Raw genomic sequence first — 22,287 nt, 5'->3', positions numbered from 1 at the left:
CTGCTGGCCAGAGTGGTCACCTAGGCACTGTGGGATATCGTCCAGGGCTAAAAGCTGTGTAAACAGGAAGAACGTGTCTCCATTTGCACATCACCGCAAAAGTATCACCGGTAAGAACTGTATGCCTCTTGTGGAGGTGGTTTTCTGTTTGCGGTGAAACTTCTGAGTTTCACCGCAAAAAGTAATTGGCAAGGGGAGACGCTTCCACAGTTTTTGCGCAAAAAAGGGACTTTTTGGACTTTTAGTGGCAAGTGTAGACACGCCCTTGGTCTTTACCAGTGCCTCTCAACCTTTCCTGACTACTATATCAATTTCAGGAGTCTGATTTGTTTTGTGTACCCACAAGTTTCACCTCACTTAAAAACCACTTGCTTACAAAATCAGACAGAGAAATACAAGTGTCACAACACACTATTCCTGAAAAATTGCTTGCTTTCTCATTTTTACCGTACAATAAAATGAATCAATTGGAATATAAATATTGTACTTACATTTTGATATATAGTATATAGAGCAGTATAAACAAGCCCTTGACTGTATGAAATTTTAGTTTGTACTGATTTTGCTGGTGCATTTTATGTAGCCTGTATTAAAACTAGGCAAATATCTAGATGAGTTGATGTACCCCCTGGAAGACCGCTGTGTACTCCCAGGGGTACGTGTACTGTGGTTGAGAACCACTGGTCTATACTACCAGTTTCTGTATTTATATCTGCTTTGCTCAGGGATGTGGAAAATCCACACACCCTGAGCAATGCAGTTATACTGACCTAACCCCGAGCATAGACAGCACTATGTCAGTGGCAGGGCTTCTCCTGTTGATATAGCTACTGTTTCTCTTGGAGGTGGATTACTTATGAGCTTGCCTCTCAGTGCAGGTAGAGTCTTCTCTAAGTGCCACAGCGGTGCAGCTGCACCGTAAGTGTAGACAATTCCTGAGAATTTTTTTTAAAACTTCCTATTGCACACTGCAGCCTTGCAGTAGGAGCAATGAGAAGGGATGGGGATGCTCAGTCATGTCTATTGTGGTGCTCTAGTTGTTTTGAAACCTGTATATGAGGTGAGTAGACTTTATTTTGTCTAGGCTGAGAGGATTTCATGGGTGATTGTACTGGTGCTGTATCTCCCCACACAGTAGGAGTGGTAAATATAATGTAGCTTATTTCAAGGAAAGTGTTTGGAGTTAATGACACACAAAAAGACGGACAGGAAGCAGAAGGTTTTGTTCTGTCCTGAATATGTCCTGTCTGATGGTGCATCTTGGTTTTTTGTTTTTGTGGGGTAGGAGAGGGAGAACAAGTGACTGGAGAAGAGAGATTCAGGGACTTGAAAGAGACAGGCCAAATTTGGTCCAGAATTTGGATTGTGTATTTAAAACAACAATGCTAAAAACAAAACAAATCCAAAACACCCAACTGTATGATATCACATTCCAGTGTAACTTTTTAACAAATAAATATTCCCAACCAGTGGCGAATGCAAATTTTGCAGCATTGTACTAGTGCATGAGAACCAGGACCTGACACTCACTTGACAGTGTCTAAAAAGAGAAACCAGATAGTCTATTTACATTGTCCAAATGGAAAAAATATAGAAAACAAAAAGTTTAAGTATATTAGACGTGTAAAATTTTCAGTTCTGCTAGTTCTTTAAGTTTAGGTAAGGGAAAGGAAATTTGTAGATATTCTCCAGTCGTGTTGTGCCTTTCTCTGTACAACTATGTGATGCCCATAAAATGTACTAAAAATGATTTTTTCATCAGCACTTTAAAATTACATGTTACTGTATTTCTAGTGGTCATCTATTACTTAATTCAACGATAATTAAATCAGTGAGGTAGCTCTTTTATAAAGTTGAAAAATGTATAGAGAATGGGGAATATACCAGATAGAAATAGCTAAAATACGGTTTCAGATAATTCCTTAAAGGTGGTGCTATACTTTCAGATTTAGAAAACAGGGATCTTTTGTTTTCCTTTCAACTGTTTCATATATTGATCTGAACTTCTTTCACTCTTCGATCATCCCCTGAGAGTCTTTGGTGAGAGTCAAAAGGGGCTTTGCCTGAGCACAGGGGTTCACTCACACAGTTGTTAGTACAGGGGGCCTTAAAATCAGTCTCTGCAGTTGCCGACAACACTACAAAAATCTGATAGTTGTGACAAAGTTTGAGTTTCTGCATGCTCTGACATCTTTAGCTTGATGGGCATGGTAGCTGAGGAAACTAGATCTGTATTAGTTTAATATAGGTTTTTCCCTCAATTAGTTTTTTTTAATTGGCAGCATTACGTCCTCATTAAAGAGTGTTAGGTTGCCGACCCCTGTTCTAGAACCTATGGCACGCGTGCCAAAGACGGCACGCGAGCCGATTTTTAATGGCACACTGCTGCTTGCCGGGTCCCAGCCGCCGGCCCCGCTCAGCCCGCTGTCAAACCCAGGCAGCAGAGTGCCATTAAAAATCCTGCCTGCCCCGGCCCGCTCTTCTCTGCCCCCTGTGAGGGCAGGGTGAAGAAGCTTGGTCCTGCCGGCTGCTGCTGCAGGGCAGGCAATCTCCCACCTCCCCTGCCTCTTCCCCCAGCGTGCTGGGTTCCTACCTCTCCTCCTCCTCCTCTCCCTCCCTTCAGCCGATCAGCTGATGGCCCTTGTGCAGGAGGGGGAGAAGCGGAGCTGAAGCTCGTTCGCTGCTTTGGGGAGGAGGCAGAGAAGAGGTGGGGAAGGGGGGTGGAATCAGGGCGTATCCCCTCCAGCCCCCTGCCGTGAGCCGCTCTGGGCAGGGGGCTGGGAGCACCCCCAAGACCCTAGCCCACACATCCCAGCCTCCTGCCCTGACCCCTGCATCCCCCCATGACCCGAGCTCTGACTCCAGCACCCCCCACACGTACCCAGCCCCCCACACCCCATGCCCTGACTCTTGCACTCCCCCCATTCCCACCTACACCCTCGCACCAAATGGGAGCTGCCCAGATGAGCAGTCCACACCCAAACCTTCTGCCCCAACCCTGAGCCCCCTCCCTCATTCTACCTCCTGGCCAGACCCTACACCCCAGCCCCCAGCCTGCTCCCTCACCCCTAGCCCTGTGCTCAGTGCACTTCCCACCCTCAGTTCAGTGCAGAGAGAGAGGAAGAGAATGGGCTAGAACCAGGGAGAAGGTAGGTACCCACTCTACGTGGGCAGGGCCGGGATCCCAGACTGGCAGCAGGCTGAACGGGGCCGGCAGCTGGGACCGTGGCTGGCAGGAGCCAGCGGATGGAACCCCAGACCGGCAGCGGACTGAGCTGCTCAGCCCACTGCCGGTCTGGGTTTCTGGCTGCTGGCCCCTTGCCACCCGGGGTCCCGGCCGCAGGTCTCGCTCAGCCTGCTGCCAGCCTAAGTGAACAGAACCCCAGGCTGGCAGCGGGCTGAGCGGGCCGGCGGCTTAAGATCAGCATTTTAATTTTAAATGAAGCTTCTTAAACATTTTTAAAACCTTGTTTACTTTACATACGACAATAGTTTAGTTATATAATATATAGAGAGACCTTCTTAAAAATGTTAAAATGTATTACTGGCATGCAAAACCTTAAATTAAAGTAAATAAATGAAGACTCGGCACACCATTTCTGAAAGGTTGCTGACTCCTGTTCTAGAATGTGTGTTCTGGTCTTGGTGCATAGACCCCCTAAAACAGTATGGTAGCTGATGATCTAAACATCAGTTTAAACCTTTCTGGATGGTGGGTTCCACAGGAGCTGCATGCACACCCTGCATTTCTCCTCACATCCTGTATCTGATCGTTTATAAGGAACCACAGCACCAACTGCTACATAATTCCTTCTTATTGTTGCTGGGGGTGTAAGCAAGTACTCACTATTGTCTGTTGCTACTCCTGTAGGTCCCTTTTCTTGGGAGGGGTGGGGTGGGTAGTAAAATCTTTTTATTTTCCAGTACATCGGTTGGGACGCGGGACAAACAACTAATTATCGGGACAGTCCTGATTCTTATCGGGACGTTTGGTCACCCTACCAGGGCCTCAAGTCTTGCCCCTTATGTGAAGGTACTATATACATACAAGTACAATTGCTTGCTCTGCCTTAGAGGGGTAATATTTAGGATCTGTGCTTTTGTGTGTGGATCTCTTCTAGCCTCACATAGAGCCATAAAATGCCAACTTGAGCTTAATCTTAATGACTCCATTACTAGACTGTACTATTCACCCTATTACTTCTGGCTGAATTTGGCTCCATCACACATACTGAAGCTCAGGAGCTCTGAAAAATGTCTAGAGCTGCAACCTGTGAAATGGATCTGCATCCTTCCTGGTTGGTTAAAAGCAAGCAAAACCACAACTGTGCAAAATAGTCAGTGCCTCCTTCAAAGATGCATACATACCAAATTCCTTGAAAAATACAAGGTCTCTTAGAGAGACTTGGCAGCTTTGAACCTGAAATTGTTGGGGTTTGAAAAATCTCACTGACTTTCAACATTGTCCAGTTCAAGCAATTGGGAAAGGGAAAGCCACTCAACCAAAATATTTTGAACCTAGCCTTCAGTCCACCTTCCAAAAGAGCTGACCATTTCTACCCAATGCTCTAAAAAAGGATTAAAGTATTTTTATACAGATCCTGTTCCTGGTTTTTGTACTGAATCTGCAGCCCACAGTAGTAAAGTTGGGCTGATTTCCCTTGCTTAGTCCCACAGAAGCAAGAGACAGAGTGCAAGATATGTAGAGGAGGAAGTCATGCTCTCCAGCTATCCTCCATATGAGTATAGTTAATTAGCAAGCTGTACTAGTTCAGTAAAATTTCTTATTGTGGGAAAACTGCCTCCTTTGCATGAAGAGGCAAAGGAGGCCATCACGATGAATTCGTCAATTCTGAATTTACAAAGTATACAGCTTCAAACAGGGTCTAGAAAATGATTTTAGTTAATTTCTTCTTGTTTCACTTAAATTTGACCATGTTTTTGTGTAGTTGTATTACAGTAGTGCCTAGAGACCACAACTGTGCATTGTTGGGCTAAGCACTACCAAAAAAAAAAAAAAGGTAAGACAATCCCTGCCCCAAAGAGCTTACCTTATAAATAGACATGGTAGACAACAAGTATGGAGGGGTAAAAGTGTGGGCAGTCCTTGGTGTGGTGCTGCAGGTGTCAGGGTGGATTTGATTTAAATCACTAGTCAGGAAGACTCGATTTAATCATGGATTTATGCATAAAAGTGCATTCTTGTTAGTTGTTATAACCTTAATACGTATTCTTTACAACTCAGGTTTCATTTTTAGAAGGTACATTTTTAAAGTGATTTATTTTGAAAACTTTTCAGATTAATTTTACAGGTATATCAGAAAATGAATGATTCGTTTTTTCATTTACCAAAGGTAATTGAAGCAGATGTTTATGAAGTCATTTGGAGGTGAATTATCTCCAAATCAACAGGTTAATCATTAATATTTGGAGGATTTTTTTTGCCATGCTGTATTAGGAGGAGAACATCACCAGACAGACATTTAAATTGTTGTTTTAGTTAAATAAAACGATATTATGTATTCTGGATTTTTTCTTCAACAGCAAACATAATATTTTAACAAAACAAGCATATTAATTTTTGAATTTAAACATTTAGTTAAACATTCAAGTTTTTTAAAATCAGGTTTGTTTTTATTAAAATTGTTTTTAACTAAAATAGTTAAATGAAATATATTTAAAAAAAACCCCCAAAACCCAAAATCGACTGTCAGCCAAGTCAATGTGAGAAACTAAAAATACTGGCTTCTGCAGCTGAATCAGTCGTCTTCACCTTCATTTTCCTGTTTGTTTATAATCTGGAAAAGGAAAAACAAGCTTTCCTGCTTTTTTTCAGGTCCCAAACGATTTCTCAATTTGGAATGAATTAGTCCAAAGGAAGAAAATATTCTTTCTACACTGGCAGAAGAAGCTACTGCTCTTAAAAGTGAGATGATCACTTCAACAGTCTCTGAATCCAAGTGCTTAAGTGACTTCCACCAGTTCACTGGTGTGACTTTCTTTAAAACATCATCAGCAAACATCTATTTTTTGAACGGTTCACCCTTAGCTCTGAAGGTTAGGATACTTGACATTATGGGTGGATGATTGTTGGATGGTCATGTCATAGCCAACTCCTCTTCTTCAGCAGTTAAGGTTTGACCCTGGTACCAAGCATTGAAAATAGTTGCAAGAAAATGAGCTGGAGATAGTGCTTGTCCCATTCGTTTTTTTAATGCTTGTAATTTAACTCTGTCATTGCATATTTCTCTTTTTAAGATGTCACTCCATTCCTTCCAAATTTCAACAGCGTCAGCAATAAAACTGCTATTTCCCTGTATTTTGTTCAAGGCTACAGAAATACGCTTCAGGGTACTCAGCACGTATTTAACATTTCTCTTAAGCCCAATGTTGAGAACTTTGGCTGTGACAGTGCCATCTATTTTTTCACGATTTTTTCATGAACTGTCATCAGATTAGGCCAGTTCTTGATATAGTGCTCAAAATCGTCCACTACTGAGTTCCATCGCACATCTTCTGGGAGAGTTAGCTTGGTTCCTCCCACTTTTTTCAGAGCAGCTTCTGCAGAGTGGTTGTCATGAAAGTATTTTGCAATTTCAACAACATTAGCCTTTCTGGAACACTGAAGTCTTTGGCTAGGAGGTGCATCAAATGAGCACTGCAGTCATATGTTATTAGTTTGGGTCTCTCTTCTAAATAATTTCTTCTCATCTTGGATACATTTGCAGCGTTGTCTGTGACCAAGCTGCGTACCAGACATTTGAATTTTTTCTCAGTGTCTTGTAGCTTTTACTGCTACTTGTAAGTATTTTGTTGTGTGTGCATTTCCTGATGTATCAATTGTTTCTGTAAGGAAGACGTTCCCTTCTGTTGTCACACAAGCACATACAACAGGATCATTGTGGACATTGCTCCGCCCATCAAGACTCAGGTTAACAATTTCACCCTCTAGACCTTTTGCACACTGCTCAATTTCCCTTTCATACACTTTATCCTGCAACTTGCCGGCGACCTCTGCTCTGTTGGGTGGACTGTATCCTGGTCTTAATGACTGAACCATGTTAATAAAGTGTGGGTTCTCAATCCTAGGGAAAGGAGAGTTTGTTACATAAACAAACTGGGCAGTTTTTCATCAATTACCTCTTTTTGTAATCTGCTGGTTCTTATCACAAACTTATCTATGGTGGTTTTCTGGATGATGGAGATTTTTTTTCCTTTTTGCTACAGGTGATATACTGTGGCTATGTGACATAAATGATGTGACTGAAACACTATCATTGGCAGATAACTCTGAAACTATAGAAAATGGTGGTGATCTTGAAGGTGGATAGTCTTCAGAATCCTGTATGTTGAGGATTGATTCTCCTACACAAAATAAGTCAATGTAGTTGTTTGTTTAATTATTATTCCCATAATGCTCATTTAGTATTATTCATTGGCACTCAGTACTACTTTAAAGGTGAAATTGTAAAAGGAAGATCTGCCTATTTCAGCTATTTATTTATTATCACAACTGTATCTAAAATGATAATACCATAGAGTAACAACTATATTTTTTGCTCAAACGTGAGAATTCAAGAATAGTCCAGAAGGAAGACAGGCAGTCCTTAAGAAAGAAGTATGAAATAAAAAAGTTTACCAACCTGAAGATTCTGCATGTTCAGACATGTTCCTTTCATCATCTTCAACTCAGCTTCCTCCTGAGAAGGAACACTTCTCATGATGTTGTTTCATTTGGGCAACCAGCCTTACATTTCTTTGTTGCACTGTTTGCATTTTGCACGCATACCTGTCTTACCCACGAGTAGAGGAACTTCATTAAAATATTCCCCAACTGGGTCTCTATTATGGCCTGCTGTCATTATAGGTTTTCCCTTCTAGTGAAAGAATGGCATGGTAGATCTCAAATCAATGAAGGCTACACTCAGAAAGACCTCACAATTTCTGGAATATGCTGCTCAAACAATTTCACTTTTGTTTCTACTGCCTGTCCCTCCCTTCTCACATTTATCTCCAGACTTCCTCTCCTTGTCCAGATCTATTCTGCCCCCAACAATCTTCTGTTCATTGAACTTTTTGAAACTTTGCACTTTTAGAGAGGGGTAACGAATTGACTCTGTGTACACAAATTTACAGAGTGACAATAGGGTTGAGGTCTGTTATTTCTCACCTCTATTATTTATTTAAAAACATTTTTGTTGTTAACAAGCATGTTATCTCTGGAGACTGAAATCCACAGTTTGAGAACTGCAAAACTAAGCATCTCTGATAGTGCTCAGTCTAGAAGATACCGAGTCCCATTGGGTAGATAGAAAGATTAACCCAAATAATCTATACAGAAGCCCCTAGAACCCCCTAAAATTGGGGTCCCTAATCCATGAACTATTGGAACTCATTTAGAAAACTTTTCTTAAACATTACATGAATATATTGTCTCATGCTATAGAATTAGGATTTATAATCCTTATTCCATGATGAGACCTCTTTGAGCTATAATGCATCTTTCTTTAAAATGCTTTTTGAGGAAAAAAAACTATCAAAAAATCCAATTTAAATTAAAAAAAAAAAAATCTGATATTTATTTTATTTGAAAAATCATTGATTTTTATCCACCCTGGCAGGTGTGCACCACTTTAATTTCCCCTTATTGGCATCAATATGTTCAATTTAATAGCCTGAGCAAGAAGTCAATACACATTAACAAAATATCATATTCCCTTTTTAATAAGGCTTCAGGACAGGAGGCATTACAGTAGACAGTTCATAAGGTTCCCACCTCAGGATCCAAACTTAAATCTATAACACCAAGTTTCTGAGGCCTGGTCAGTGTACGGTAAGCTGCCTTACATTGAACTAATTATGTCAGAGTATGCACTACAGCCTTGCTCCTGCCAATGTAAGTGCCCTACTACACTGACATAAAACTCCACCTCCACAAGAGGCATGGGGCTTATGCCTGTGTAGTTAGGGCAATGCAGGGTAGACACTGCATTACTTACATCTGTTGGCTATCATTCTTATCAAGCTGGAGTCGTGAAATTGACCAAAAAGCCGACTCCCAGCTTTGCTGCTCCACTCCAAGCTGGGCTGCCACCCAGGCTCCTGGCTCAGGCTCCCTCATCCCGGTTGGGCTGCCGCCCGGGCTGTCAGTTCCCTGCTCCCCGCCGGGAGCATGGCAGCTGACTAGGCTCTGGGTGTGGATCTCCCTGCCAGGAGCCCGGCTGCTCCCCTGACACTTGGCTCCCTGCTCCCCACTGGGAGCACAGCTGTGCCTGGGTGGGAGCTCCGTTTCCGGAGTCCAGTTGGCTGCCCCATTCCCAGTGGGGAGCCAAGATGTGTGTGGGGAGGTAAGTCAGGCTCCTGGTGGGGAGCTGCATGCAGAGCTGAAAGTCCTGGCTCTCAGCACCCCACACTGCCCCTCTTAAATTGATGGGAGTGCTCCTGGTGAGGATGCACAACACTGACAGAAAAAGGGCAGTGTGGACATGAACCACTATAGTAAGTTGACCTAACATAGGACCACTTAAGTTTATAGTGTAGATGTACCCCAAGGGTATGTCTACACAGGGATAAAAAACCCATGACCGGTCCTCCGAGAATTGTGGGTCCCAGAGCTCAGGCTCCAGCCTGAGCCCAAATGGTCTACACAGCAATTTTTAGCCCCGCAGCCCAAGTCCCATGAACCCAAGTCAGCTGACCTAGGACAGCCGCAGCTGTGCCGTGGGTTATTTATCCCTGTGTAGACATACTCTGAGTCTGATTAGGCTCATTTAGAGCCAAAGAGAGAGAAACCACTGCAGCTTGCATGGCCTTTCCTTCCCACTTCCTGTTTATGTAACCCAGCCCTAGGTTGGGGCAGGGCCTCCTTGATTACACCCCAGGCTCTGCTTAGCTGTAGGCTCCACCCTGTCCCTTAAAGGAGTAGTGCATATCTTCACAAGGGGAAATAGATGGGGAGCAGCCAAGTGACTTGCTCAAGATTACACAACAGGTTAGCATCGGAGCTGGATATAGAACCCATTTCTCTTGACTCCTGGATCAGTGCCCTATCCTTTAGATCACACTGCCTCTCTTGCTATTCTAAGGGAGATAATACTTGGAAAATTGGGTTGGGGTATGTGTGTTGCAGAGAGAAGTTTTGTTTTGAAGGCAGTGATATCTTGTGTTCTGGAAGTGAGTTCCATGTTTGTGGGCCAGCCACCTTGAAAGTTCTGTCTTCAACCCTTACTTGTTTTACTCTTGTGAGTTAAAGTTTCATTGGTCTAGTAAGCGTAACTGCTGAAGACAACCTCAATTTCCATGAACATGAATGTCTGTTGAAGTTTGGGGTCTTATCATGGAAGACTTAAGAGCAGAGCTGGAACACAATATGTGCTCTTCAACAATTAGTCTGATATGATTTCAGATTCCTGCTAAGTAGGTGGCTGCTCTCTTTGGTATCAGCTAGAGCCTTTTTAAGTTCAGTGATTTAAACACAACATACCTAATGATGCAGTAGTCAAGTTGAGGTAACAAACAGCTGGGTGGGAAATGGTTTTGTCGTCATGCAAAAATGTTTGAAATGTCAAAATTTTCCTGTTCTGCATTGGGATGAAGGTTTCACTTTTTGACATTTTTGTTATGAAAAACCAAAGAGAGGCTCCCCCACCCCCTTTCCCTTCTATGGAATAACAGCCTAATAGTGATTAGGGCACTCAAGTGGGATGGAGACCCAGGCTCAAGTCCTTGCCATGACTAATTCAGAGGGACTTGAATCAGGGTTTCCCATATACAACGTAAGTGCCTTAACCACTGGGCTGTTGGCTATTCTGGAGGCCCGGGGTGGAGTTGCAGGGGTCTTGTTTTGACTAGAAATACAATCCTGGACCTGAGAGAATTTATTTACTGAAGTTTTTCAAAACTGATCAGTTCCTATGAAAAGTTTTGGTTTTGGTGACTATGCATTTTTGACAAAAATTTCACAACCAGCTTTCATTATAGATCACCATGGTCATATCAGAGTGTGACAGGATGGAGCAGTGTCCTAGTGAGGAGTAAAAGACCTTTTTTTTGTTTTGTTTTTTGCATCCATAGCTATTTGTGTATCCAACAGTACTGAGGACTCTTAAGAGGGCGATGAACAGACTTGAAGTAGACATTTTATTTATAACCTTACATATCGGTCCTGAATGAAGTTAGATTGGGGTTTTCTTTCTTATGAAAGCCTTTTATAAAAATTAAACAATATTAAATGTTGCACATACTATCTAATCTAGTTAAAATTCTAGCTTAATAGATTCATAGATTTTAAGTCTAGATGGGGCCATTATGATCTAATCCAGTGGTTCCCAAACTAGGGGCGCTGCTTGTTCAGGGAAAGCCCCTGGCAGGCCAGGCCGGTTTGTTTACCTCGGCCTGTGCCGCTTCCCTCAGTCCCAATTGGCCGAGAATGGCGAACCGCAGCCACTAGGAGCTGTGAGCAGCCAAACCTGCGGACGTGACAGGTAAACAAACCAGCCCTGCCCGCCAGGGGCTTTCCCTGAACAAGTGGTGCCCCTAGTTTGGGTACCACTGATCTAATCTATTTGTCTTAATGCAGGCCAAAGAACCATGCCCGATAACGTTTGCATCTGGCTCATAACTTCTGTTTGAACAATAGCATATCTTTTAAAGAGATTTCCAGTCTTGATTTAAAGATGTAAAGGGACAGAGTATTCACAACATCAGTGGTTAATTATTCTCACTGTGTACCTTAAAATGTGTGCCTTATTTCTAATCTGAATTTGTCTACTTCAGTTTCCAAACATTGGATCTCATTGTGCTTTTTTTAAATGTTAACTGTATCTCATAAAATAAATAGGAAGTGTTAACACAGCCAAAGTAATGCTTCTTTAAGAACCTTACATTTTGTTTCCTGACGTTAATGTTTTGCTCTTAATGTTACATTAATGGACACTGTTCTAAGGTGAATATTTTTACTTTATAGAAAAACTGGGTTCCTTCATTCTTCTAGAAACCACACCTTCCTGTTGTCTTGTTAGTGAACAACATTGCATTCCATTTATATTTTAAAAATAGTTTGAGATTTCTCATTCTTTCTTTATCCCACCACCAGCAGGTATAGACAATAAGCATTATCCTCTTCGATTGACCCTTTCCAGACCTGCATGTGTAGCCATTAGTCCTAAGGTGATCCTCAAAGGGGGAGTGGGGACAAATTGTGTGGTTTTTTTTTTTTTTTTTTGCTTTTTCATGAAGTATAAGGTCTAAAACTATTTTAAAAGGTTTGTTCCTGTTTGTTTTTTTTTCCTTCGGTCATCTGTAGAATTCTAGAAGAGACAAGAGAATGATTTTAACATTACCATGTAAACTGCCTTTCTGTGAAGGAGCTCACCAGACTAGAATCTGAGTTGCTGCTCCTTTTTGCACTGTTTCAGAATAATGAATGAGCACAGTCGCTAGGGCAGAGGTGGGCAAACTACAGCCCGCGGGACCGTCCTGCCCGGTCCTTGAGCTCCTGGCCCCTCCCCCGCAGCCATGCCGGCAGTGTGGCTTGTGCCCGCCAACCTCCCACGCTTTCCAATAAGCCTGTCCTACCGCTCTGAGCGGCATGGTAAGGGGGTGGGGTGTAGGGTGAGGGGAGGTTGGATAAGGGGCAGGAAGTCCTGGGGGGCAGTCAGGGGACAGGGAGCGGTTGAATGGGGCGGAGGTTCGGGGGGGAGGGGAGGAGGCCGTCAGGAGATAGGGAGCAGGGGGTGTTGGATGCGGGGCAGGGCTGGGGACAAGGATCGAGGGGGTTGGATGGGTCTGGGGTTCTGAGGGGGGTAGTCAGGGAGTGGGAATGGGAAGGGGCAGATGGGGGTGGGGGCCAGGCTGTTTGGGGAGGCACAGCCTTCCCTACCCTGTCCTCCACACCGTTTTGCAACCCCGATGTGACCCTCGGGCCAAAAAGTTTGCCCACCCCTGCACTAGGACTTAGGGTATTGGGGCAATTGAAACCGGTTATTGTGACAGTCTTGAGGGGACCTTCCAGAGAGTCCAGCTTGGGAACTGGGGCCTTTTGGGACAGCCTAGTGGAAATGCTAACACTGCCAGTGCTGAGAACAGGGTTGAGAACATGATTGTAGATCTAAAATTATGCTAGAGAAGTCCCCAGCCTTGCCTTAGGAGCTCTTGCGAAGTTCCTAATTAATAGTTTAGTATGTGAAGTTCAAGATTTGGTGTTTACATGTATTCTGCTTCTGGTGTGCGTGTGCCCCATGTGCTGGAGATTGGCTCTGATTGTAGGGGGTTGTAAGTAACAATTCTGATTCCATAGTTAAGGCTGTTAGAAAAAAATCTGGCCTAAGCCCTACTTGTAACACTTTACTATTCACACAGTGTATTAAGGTTGTTATAAAAAAAACATATTTTGGCATAGAAATTCAAATGCTTTGCATCATTCCACAGATGCATTTTTTTTAAGCTTGAAGCAAATCAGCTAAGTAACTTCGGAGATATAATGGTATAAAGTTCTGAAAAATTACCAAATTTTCTATTTTCGGGGGGGCAGGAAGGTCATTTTTGGTGCACTGTGATACAGCTACTTTATATGTTCTTAGTGCTAAATGAGAGCTCATGTAGAGGATAGATTTGAAAAATATTTTTCCAAAAATAAGTTACTCAGAAGTTAATTGTGATTTGGTTGGTTACACATCAGCATTTTAAACAGCATCTGTCAACCTGTGGAGGACTGGTATTGGTTACTGTAGAGGTTAGTCTTCATAAAAGCAGTGTAATACAGAGATTGATGGAAATTGAAGAAAACAGACTTTGTGAGCAGATTGTAATCTGTAGCACCCGATAACACAGATTATCACAAGTGTACAAGAATATTGCATTTTCATATGTCTGGGGAAGACTCAGCTCCCCAGTCTTTCTAGGGTTTTGACTCCACAAATTATTTCTGTTTACCTTCTAGGAGAAAAACTACCTGAATACTTCTTCTCTAGTTCTTGTGGTGGGGTGAAAAGTGTCCTCTTGGCTACCCGACTCAATGGGAAGGAAGAATTTTTTCATTCCACCCAGCCGGACCACTAGGTGAGTTGAGGAGTGCCTTGTGGCAATCTTCCATGTTTCTCATGAGAGAACTCCCAGCTCACACCTTCAGTTCCTTCAGATGAGATTTTCTACAAAATGGGATGATAGTGCTATGAATGTCCTAATGGTTGTGAAATTCCTTCTCAGTGGGTCATTCATCCTGTCATTGTTTATCCCATATGCACCCTGGTGAGGCTGTTCTCTGCAAAGCTTATGGAAAATATCCTTGATGTCTTATCTGAAGCACATTAAAGCACTTTATCCATCCAGCTTGGTTTCTTTGCAGTCGCTGCTGCTCATTCTTATAGGGTTCTTAAGTAACATATGATTAAGGCTACGTTTTAGTCACGGGTATTTTTAGTAAAAGTCATGGACAGGTCACGGGTTGTAAACAAAAATTCACGGGCCCATGACCTGTCCATGACTTTTACTAAAAATACCTGCCCTGACTAAAACTTGTGCAGGGGGCCGTGCAGTGATGAGCTGCCAGAAGCTGAAGAACTGGTTCCTTCAGTTGCTCCGAGCCTTCGGCGGCACTTGGGTGGCACGACCTTCAGTTGCTCCGGGTCTTCGGCAGCACTGAAGGATCGGCCGCGGAAGGCTCGGAGTGCCGCCGGATGAGTAAATACTCACAGGGGATCCTCGCCAGCCGAGAGCTCAGGCAGGATGGATAGGACGGTCCCGCAAGCCGTATGTGACCCACGGGGCAGAGTTTGCCCACCCCTTTAACAACTGGTTCTAAACCGGCTTCTAAATTTAACAACCGGTTTGCATGAACCATTGAGAACCGGCTCCAGCTCATCACTGGGGCTGTGGGTGCTCTGCGGGGGTAACCAGGGGTGCTGGGGAGGTGGCCTGGGACCACCACTGGTACTGGGGGAAAGGAGGCCTGGGCTGTGGTGTGTGGCCCAGGACCCTGCTGGTGCTGGGGGAGAGGGGGTTGGTGGGGCTGTCAGGGGCTTCCTACCCGGCTCTTGTGTCCCTGCATCTCCTAGGTGGCGGAGGCAGGGGCCAGGGCAGGGGCTCCACTGCTCCCGCCACAAGTGCTGGCTGCCGCAGCTCCCATTGACCAGGAACCGCAGCCAATGGGAGCTGTGGGGGTGGGGTCCATGGATGTGAGCAGCGTGTGGTGCGGAGCCCCGCTTCGCCGCCTAGGAGCTGCTTGGGAGCCAGGGAGCCCCCCACCCCGAGGTAAGCACCCCCCTACACTCCCCAACTCCCTGCCCCTATCCCTGAGCCCCCTCCCACACAACCAAACTGCTGGTGCAGGGGCTGCCCAAGCCGGGCAGCACCTGAGCCAGCACTAGCCATTACGAAAGTCACAGAATCTGTGACCTTCGTCACAGACTCGCAGGCTTACATATGATTAAACCTGCCAAAGCAAAAATTTGAAAATTAGTAGTTGTTTTTAAAATCTGCACAATGAAAATACCTGAAACTTCTACTTCTTGCTGTGTTTAAAAAATGTTACAAGGTGGATGGCAAGATCTACAGATCTCCTAAACTCACTGGCACAGTTGGGAGTGCAAGTTTTTGAAGTGGGTCAGTGGGCTATTTTAAAAATACATAATTCAAAGAAGACAGTAATTAAATAGTTTTTATTCTTAAAAATGAGTCATAATTTGTCTAAAATAAGTGGAAACTCTCTTTAAATGCATTTAAAGAAAGTTTGTGACATTTAAATATGTGCCCTGAAAAAAGAAACCCCCTCAAAGCTGCACCCAAGATTTTAATAATGCTGTGTACTCATCCTTTCAGATCCTTCAGGACTAATATACATTGCTGAATTTATTTCAGTCTTCTAGTCTTTGCTTTTCAAGACTTAAGTAGATGTTCTGCTGATGTATTTTAAATCAATTTCTGTATTGACCCATTCACTTCACCCACATGTTTGTTGTTCCCATCTCACTATCACTTTCAAATCTCCCTGAAGGACTGCTTCCTTTATCCTGAGGCTTCTAGAAAAAATGGGAGAGAAACTTTGGAGAACTGATCAAATAATAAGTTGTATAACAGAAAAGTTCTTTAAATAATTGCCGTTTCCCCCTGTCCATTCATGCGAAAGCTTAGTCTGCCACCCAGTGGAAGTACTTGAAAGGAGACTCTTAGAAGATGATGATGATAATAATAAAATCTCCATAGTTCTTACCTTCATAGTTTTCAGAGAGAATGTATTCATTCTTTAGCTATCTTTCCCTCTTCAGTGTGGCTCAAAGCCTCGGGGTTTTGCCCTCCCCCCCCAGAACTCTTTCCTATAACTTTTTTTGGGTCGGGAGGTGTCTTCTAGTTTTAATTTGCTTCCATATGTTTCATTAATCACAATGATTTGTAATCTCCTAATACTTTACACATCCATATTCTGATATTATATCAAAAAGTACTTTCCTGCCACCTCACTTTATTTATACGGTAGAGAGCCTTTAGGCATTGTATTATTTGTGTTACAATTTCAGTACCACAATGTACCTTGACCTTCTGTATGTCAAGGACATTGGGAGTTAGAATATTACCAGAAAAAAAGAAAAGAGAAACAGCATACAATGTAACCAACAATTTCTCAAAGTGAGATTCCCTCTGATTCAAAATGGTGTTTCATGTTGACCATGAATCTGTTTTTCAGGATTTAAATTTGTATATCAATATTGAGATGCTAAATTGAATATGCAATTTTATCCCAAGTAATAGAACATGTCCCCCATGCCTTCAAGGTATAGATCATTAAACATGATAGAATTGTGTGACTCTCATGAGTCTGTTACCCTGTTGAATTTTGTTTTACTTTTTTGTACTTTTCAGAGTTGCCTGTAAATACTATATTCTCTTTTGTTCAAAGTATTTTAATAATTTTTTATAGGAAGTGTGGGGGGCATGAATTAGTAAGGCTTGATAAATCCACTTACCTAATAACAGTGAAAAATACATTTTCCCTGTTTAGGAGGTAGTATGGCCTACTTGATAAAGCATTGGCGTAGGACTTGGGACACCTGGGTGCTGTTCCTGGCTTTGCCATTGGCCTGCTGAGTGACCTTGGGCAGGTCACATCCCCTGTCTGTAAAATGGGGGTAATGGTACTGACTTCCTTGTAAAACACTTTGAAATCTACTGTTGAAAATCTCTATATAAGAGCTAGATATTAGGGAGCTTGTTTACCAGTTTCTGCAAAATTGAACTTTTTATTTAATGATCGAAAGTTTCTAGCCTTTTTAGTTTGGAGGAAACCCTACCAAATGTAGCATTGCAGTATTGTCTAAACTGCAACCAGGGTATAATTTGCAGATCGTGTATACTTATCTATGGTATCTTTAATCTAGCTAGCTCGGTAAAGAAAAGCACTGAGGACGTGGTGGCATGGGTTTCAATGTGATCTAGCAATGTAAGTATGTATCTACAGGGCTGCCTCCTATGCTGTCATGTCCTTACTACTATTTTGAGCAAGCTAGCTAGATTAAAGCTAATGCGGATATGTCCACATGAACTACATATAACATCCCAGGTTGCAGTGTAGATGTAGCCTTAGTTGGCTGACAGAATCTTTGCTTACCTTAGGATATTTACCTGTTGCAGTCAGTGGGTGTCAGTAACAGGTGCCGGTTTAACTATCATTTCTGAAATGTTGCTGAACACCGTTTGATCTGATTTCACTCACTCATCAAGTGGAAGTGTAACACTGTTTAAGTGCATGGTCTAAGTAGCTGGACTCTGCACTGGGGAGTTACTGTAGTGGGATGGGGACATTTTGTGGTTGTTGTTTTAGCCTTCCAGGTAAAGTAACCTCCAATACTTTTGCTCCTTGTGTGTGTGTGTGAGAGAGGAATAAGACTTGTCTACCTGGGGAAGCTTTTGCAAAAGAAACTAGGGTGTGAATTTAAAACTCAACAGTTATTCCACACTCATTAGATCACATTAAACTCAAACATCTAAACTCAAAGGTCATGCGTACACTACAAAATTAAATTACTGCCGCTTCTGCGTGTCTACACTTTGCTCCTTGTGTTGGCAGTGCTCGTCCTCACCAGGAGCGCTTTGTATCAGTTGTACTGTCAGTGTGGGGCATTGTGGGATGGCACCGGAAAGCCAGTAACAGTAGATGTAAGCAGTGCAATACCTACGCTGACAGTACTATGTCAACCTAACTACGTAAACCGTGGCTCTACGCTGCTCTTGGAGGAGGAGTTAAGTCGGCATAGCGGGACAGTTATGTTGGTGGGAGCAAAATTTAAGTATAGACACTTCCATAGTTAGGTTGACGTAAGTTGCCTTGTTTCGACCTAACTGTAGTGTGGACCAGACCTTACACTGCACTGAGTGCTGTTGTGTGGTTTAGTTTAATCCCACTACCCAACAGGGTGGAGTGATATAAATCAAAGTGATTTAAATCACCAAGCAGGAAACTTTACTTTAAATCATCAAATTGAATTATGTTTTGAATTTGATCTTTTAACATAAGAGCGACCATACTGGGTCAGACCAAAGGTCCATCTAGCCCAGTATCCTGTCTTCTGACAGTGGCCAATGCCAGGTGCCCCAGAAGGAATGAACAGAACAGGTAACCATCAAGTGATCCATTCCCTGTCGCTCATTCCCGGCTTCTGGCAAACAGAGGCTAGGGACACCATCCCTGCCCATCTTGGCTAATAGCCATTGATGAACCTATCCTCCATGAATTTATCTAGTTCTTTTTGAACCTTGTTATAGTCTTGGCCTTCACAACATCCTTTGGCAAAGAGTTCCACAGATTGACTGTGCGTTGTGTGAAGAAATACTTTTGTTTGTTTTAAACCTGCTGCCTATTAATTTAATTTGGTGACCCCTGGTTCTTGTGTTATGAGAAGGATTAAAAAGCACTTCCTTATTTACTTTTTCTACACCAGTCATGATTTATAGACCTCAATCATATCCCCCCTTAGTTGTTTCTTTTCCAAGCTGAAAAGTGCCAGTGTTGTTAATCTCTCATCATATGGAAGCCATTCTATACCCCTAATCCTTTTTGTTGCCCTTTTCTGAACCCTTTCCAGTTCCAATATATCTTTTTTTGAGATGGGGCAACCATATCTGCATGCAATATTCAAGATTTGGGCATACCATGGATTTATATGGAGGCAATATTATATTTTCAGTCTTATTATCTATCCCTTTCTTAATGATTCCCAACAGTCTGTTTGCTTTTTTGACTGCCGCTGCACATTGAGTGGATGTTTTCAGAGAACTATCTACAATGACTCCAAGATCTCTTTCTTGAGTGTAACAGCTAATTTAGACCCCATTATTTTATATGTATAATTGGGATTATGTTTTCCAGTGCACATTACTTTGCATTTATCAACATTAAATTTCATCTGCATATTGTTGCCCAGTCACCCAGTTTTGAGAGATCCTTTTGTAGCTCTTCGCAGTGTGACTGGGACTTAACTATGTTGAGTAGTTTTGTATCATCTGCAAATTTTGCCACCTCTCTGTTTACACCTTTTTCCAGATCATTTATGAATATGTTGAATAGGACTGGTCCCAGTACAGATCCTTGGGGGACACCACTATTTATCTCTCTCCATTCTGAAAACTGACCATTTATACCTACCTTTTGTTTCCTATCTTTTAACCAGTTACCAATCCATGAGAGGATCTTCCCTCTTATCACATGACAGCTTACTTTGCTTAAGGACCTTTGGTGAGGGATCTTGTCAAAGGCTTTCTGAAAATCTAAGTATACTATATCCACTGGATCGTCCTTGTCCATGGGCTTGTTGAGCCCCTCAAAGAATTCTAGTAGATTGGTGAGGCATGATTTCCCTTTACAAAAACCATGTCGACTCTTCTCCAACAAATTATTATGTTCACCTATACGTCTGACAATATTGTCCTTTACTATAGTTTCAACCCGTTTGCTTGGTACTGAAGTCAGGCTTACCGGCCTCTGATTGCTGGGATCACCTCTGAAGCCCTTTTTAAAAATTTGCGTCACATTAGCCATCCTCCAGTCATTTGGTACAGAAGCTGATTTAAATGATAGGTTACAGACTACAGTTAGTAGTTCTGCAATTTCACATTTGAGTTCCTTCAGAACTCTTGGGTGAATACCATCTGGTCCTGGTGACTTATTACTGTTTAATTTATCAATTTATTCCAAAACCACCTCTGACACCTCAATCTGCGACAGTTCCTCAGATCTGTCACCTAAAAATAATGGCTCAGGTTTGGGAATTTCCCTCACATCCTCCGCCATGAAGATCGTTGCAAAGAATTCTTTTAGTTTCTCCACAATGGCCTTGTCATCCTTGAGTGCTCCTTTAGCATCTTGATCGTCCAGTGGCCCCACTGGTTGTTTAGCAGGCTTCCTGCTTCTGATATAATTAAAAATTTTTTTGCTATTACTTTTTGAGTCTTTGGTTAGTTCAGGGATCAGCAACCTTTGGCACGCGGCCTGTCATGGAAATCCGCTGGTGGGCCGGGACGGTTTGTTTATCTGCAGCGTCCGCAGGTTCGGTCGATTGCAGCTCCCACTGGTCGCGGTTCGCTTTTCCAGGCCAATGGGGGCTGCGGGAAGTGGCGGCCATTAAATTTAATTATACTGTGGTCCCTATTACCAAGTGGTCCAGCTATATTCACTTCTTGGACCAGATCCTGTGCTCCACTTAAGACTAAGTCAAGAATTGCCTCTCCTCTTGTTGGTTCCAGGACCAGCTACTCCAAGAAGCAGTCATTTAAGGTGTCAAGAAACTTTATCTCTGCATCCCATCCTGAGATGACATGTACACCAGTCAGTATGGGGATAGTTGAAATCTCCCATTATTATTGAGCTTTTTATTTTAATAGCCTCTCTAATCTCCCTGTGCATTTCACAGTCACTATCACCATCCTGGTCAGATGGTTGGTAATATATCCCTATTGCTATATTCTTATTATTAGAGCATGGAATTACTATCCATAGAGATTCTACGGTACAGTTTGGTTCATTTAAGATTTTTACTTCATTTGATTATATGTGAAAGAAAGCATAGATAGTGCCACTCCCCCACCAGCATGACCTGTTCTGTCTGTCCGATATATTTTGTTCCTGGTATTACTGTGTCCCATTGATTATCCTCATTCCATCAAGTTTCCGCGATGCCTATTATATCAATATCCTCATTTACTACGAGGCACTCTAGTTCACCCATCTTATTATTTAGACTTCTAGCATTGGTATATAAGCACTTTAAAAACTTGTTACTTTTTAGCTGTCTGCGATTACATGATGTAATCAAATGGGACTCTTTCATTTGACTGTTTCTGATCAGATTTTACCTGTATTTTATCATTTTCCATCCTCTCTTCCTTACTAGGACATAGAGAATCTCCATTAATAGATCCTCCTCTTAAGGATACTTCTGTCCGAACCACATGCTCTTCCGCACCTGTCGGCTTCCCCCCAGCCCTTAGTTTAAAAACTGCTCTACGACCTTTTTAATTTAAAGTGCCAGCAATTTGGTTTCCTTTTAGCTATTTTCCTGAAGAAAGATTGATTCTTGTTGATTGGTAACCATTAAAACATGTTGATTTACAACTAAATGTAGCCTTTACATGAAATTTGTTTATTTTTGATAACCAGGAGAATACACTGTTTCTGCATTTATTTAAGCAGTTATATAGCTTAATTTGGATTTATTTAGATTCTTAACTTCTGCATTTTGTATTATGTTATAAAATGGTGAATGATGCATTTCTTGTTTACTAGATTAATTTTTTTGCTTATTTTCATGAAACTCTATCTGGATGGAAATTCAAATTCAATTAAGAATGCAAAAAACAGGCTTTTTTTTTTTTTTTTTAATTAACTAAATGTGCTGGATGCATAAGAAAAATAACTTATAAAAAGTTTACCAGAACATTTTTTTCATTTAAAACTAACTGATCTAATAAACAAAAGTAGTATGATTTGTAGTAGTGAATTGAGATCATTGCTTGTGATCACTATATCCTTCAAGGATTTAGAACTAGTACTGTACATCATATTGTCTCTCACTAGTGGAAGAGGAAAACAAGCGCTCCTGCTTTTTCTGCTCCCAGTTGGTTTCTTAAATTTCAATGAACCAGTCATTGAACTGAACTAATTTCGGTTTATTCAACGAAGAAAATTATATTCTTTCTGCACCTGGAGAACGCGTTACTACTGTCAAAAGCTGATTTAGTGTAACGTCGACAGACCTTGGTCGTCGGCAGGCAGGATTGAACCTGGGACCTCTGGAGCTTAGT

The 22,287-nt window shown here is 42.3% G+C and overlaps 1 protein-coding gene across 6 annotated transcripts in view; it reads left to right on the top strand.

The window, feature by feature from the left end:
- The window catches only part of ACSL3 (acyl-CoA synthetase long chain family member 3), a 110,820-nt gene that overhangs the window by 1,894 nt on the left and 86,639 nt on the right, over nucleotides 1–22,287 (top strand). For 2 of the 6 annotated variants that reach the window (XM_037909767.2, XM_037909765.2), the window contains exon 2: nucleotides 13,940–14,058. The exons of 3 other annotated variants lie outside the window; for them this stretch is intronic. The gene's annotated coding sequence lies outside the window, so the exon portion shown is untranslated. Of the gene's footprint in view, nucleotides 1–3,924; nucleotides 4,034–13,939; nucleotides 14,059–22,287 lie in introns of those variants that run through there. One more of the 6 variants, XM_043521764.1, reaches the window with a different exon arrangement.

Source organism: Chelonia mydas, chromosome 9, assembly GCF_015237465.2.
Source record: "Chelonia mydas isolate rCheMyd1 chromosome 9, rCheMyd1.pri.v2, whole genome shotgun sequence".
Taxonomy (NCBI): domain Eukaryota; kingdom Metazoa; phylum Chordata; order Testudines; family Cheloniidae; genus Chelonia; species Chelonia mydas.
The sequence above is the reverse complement of the archived record's forward strand: the minus strand, read 5'-3'. Positions and strand labels throughout refer to the sequence as shown.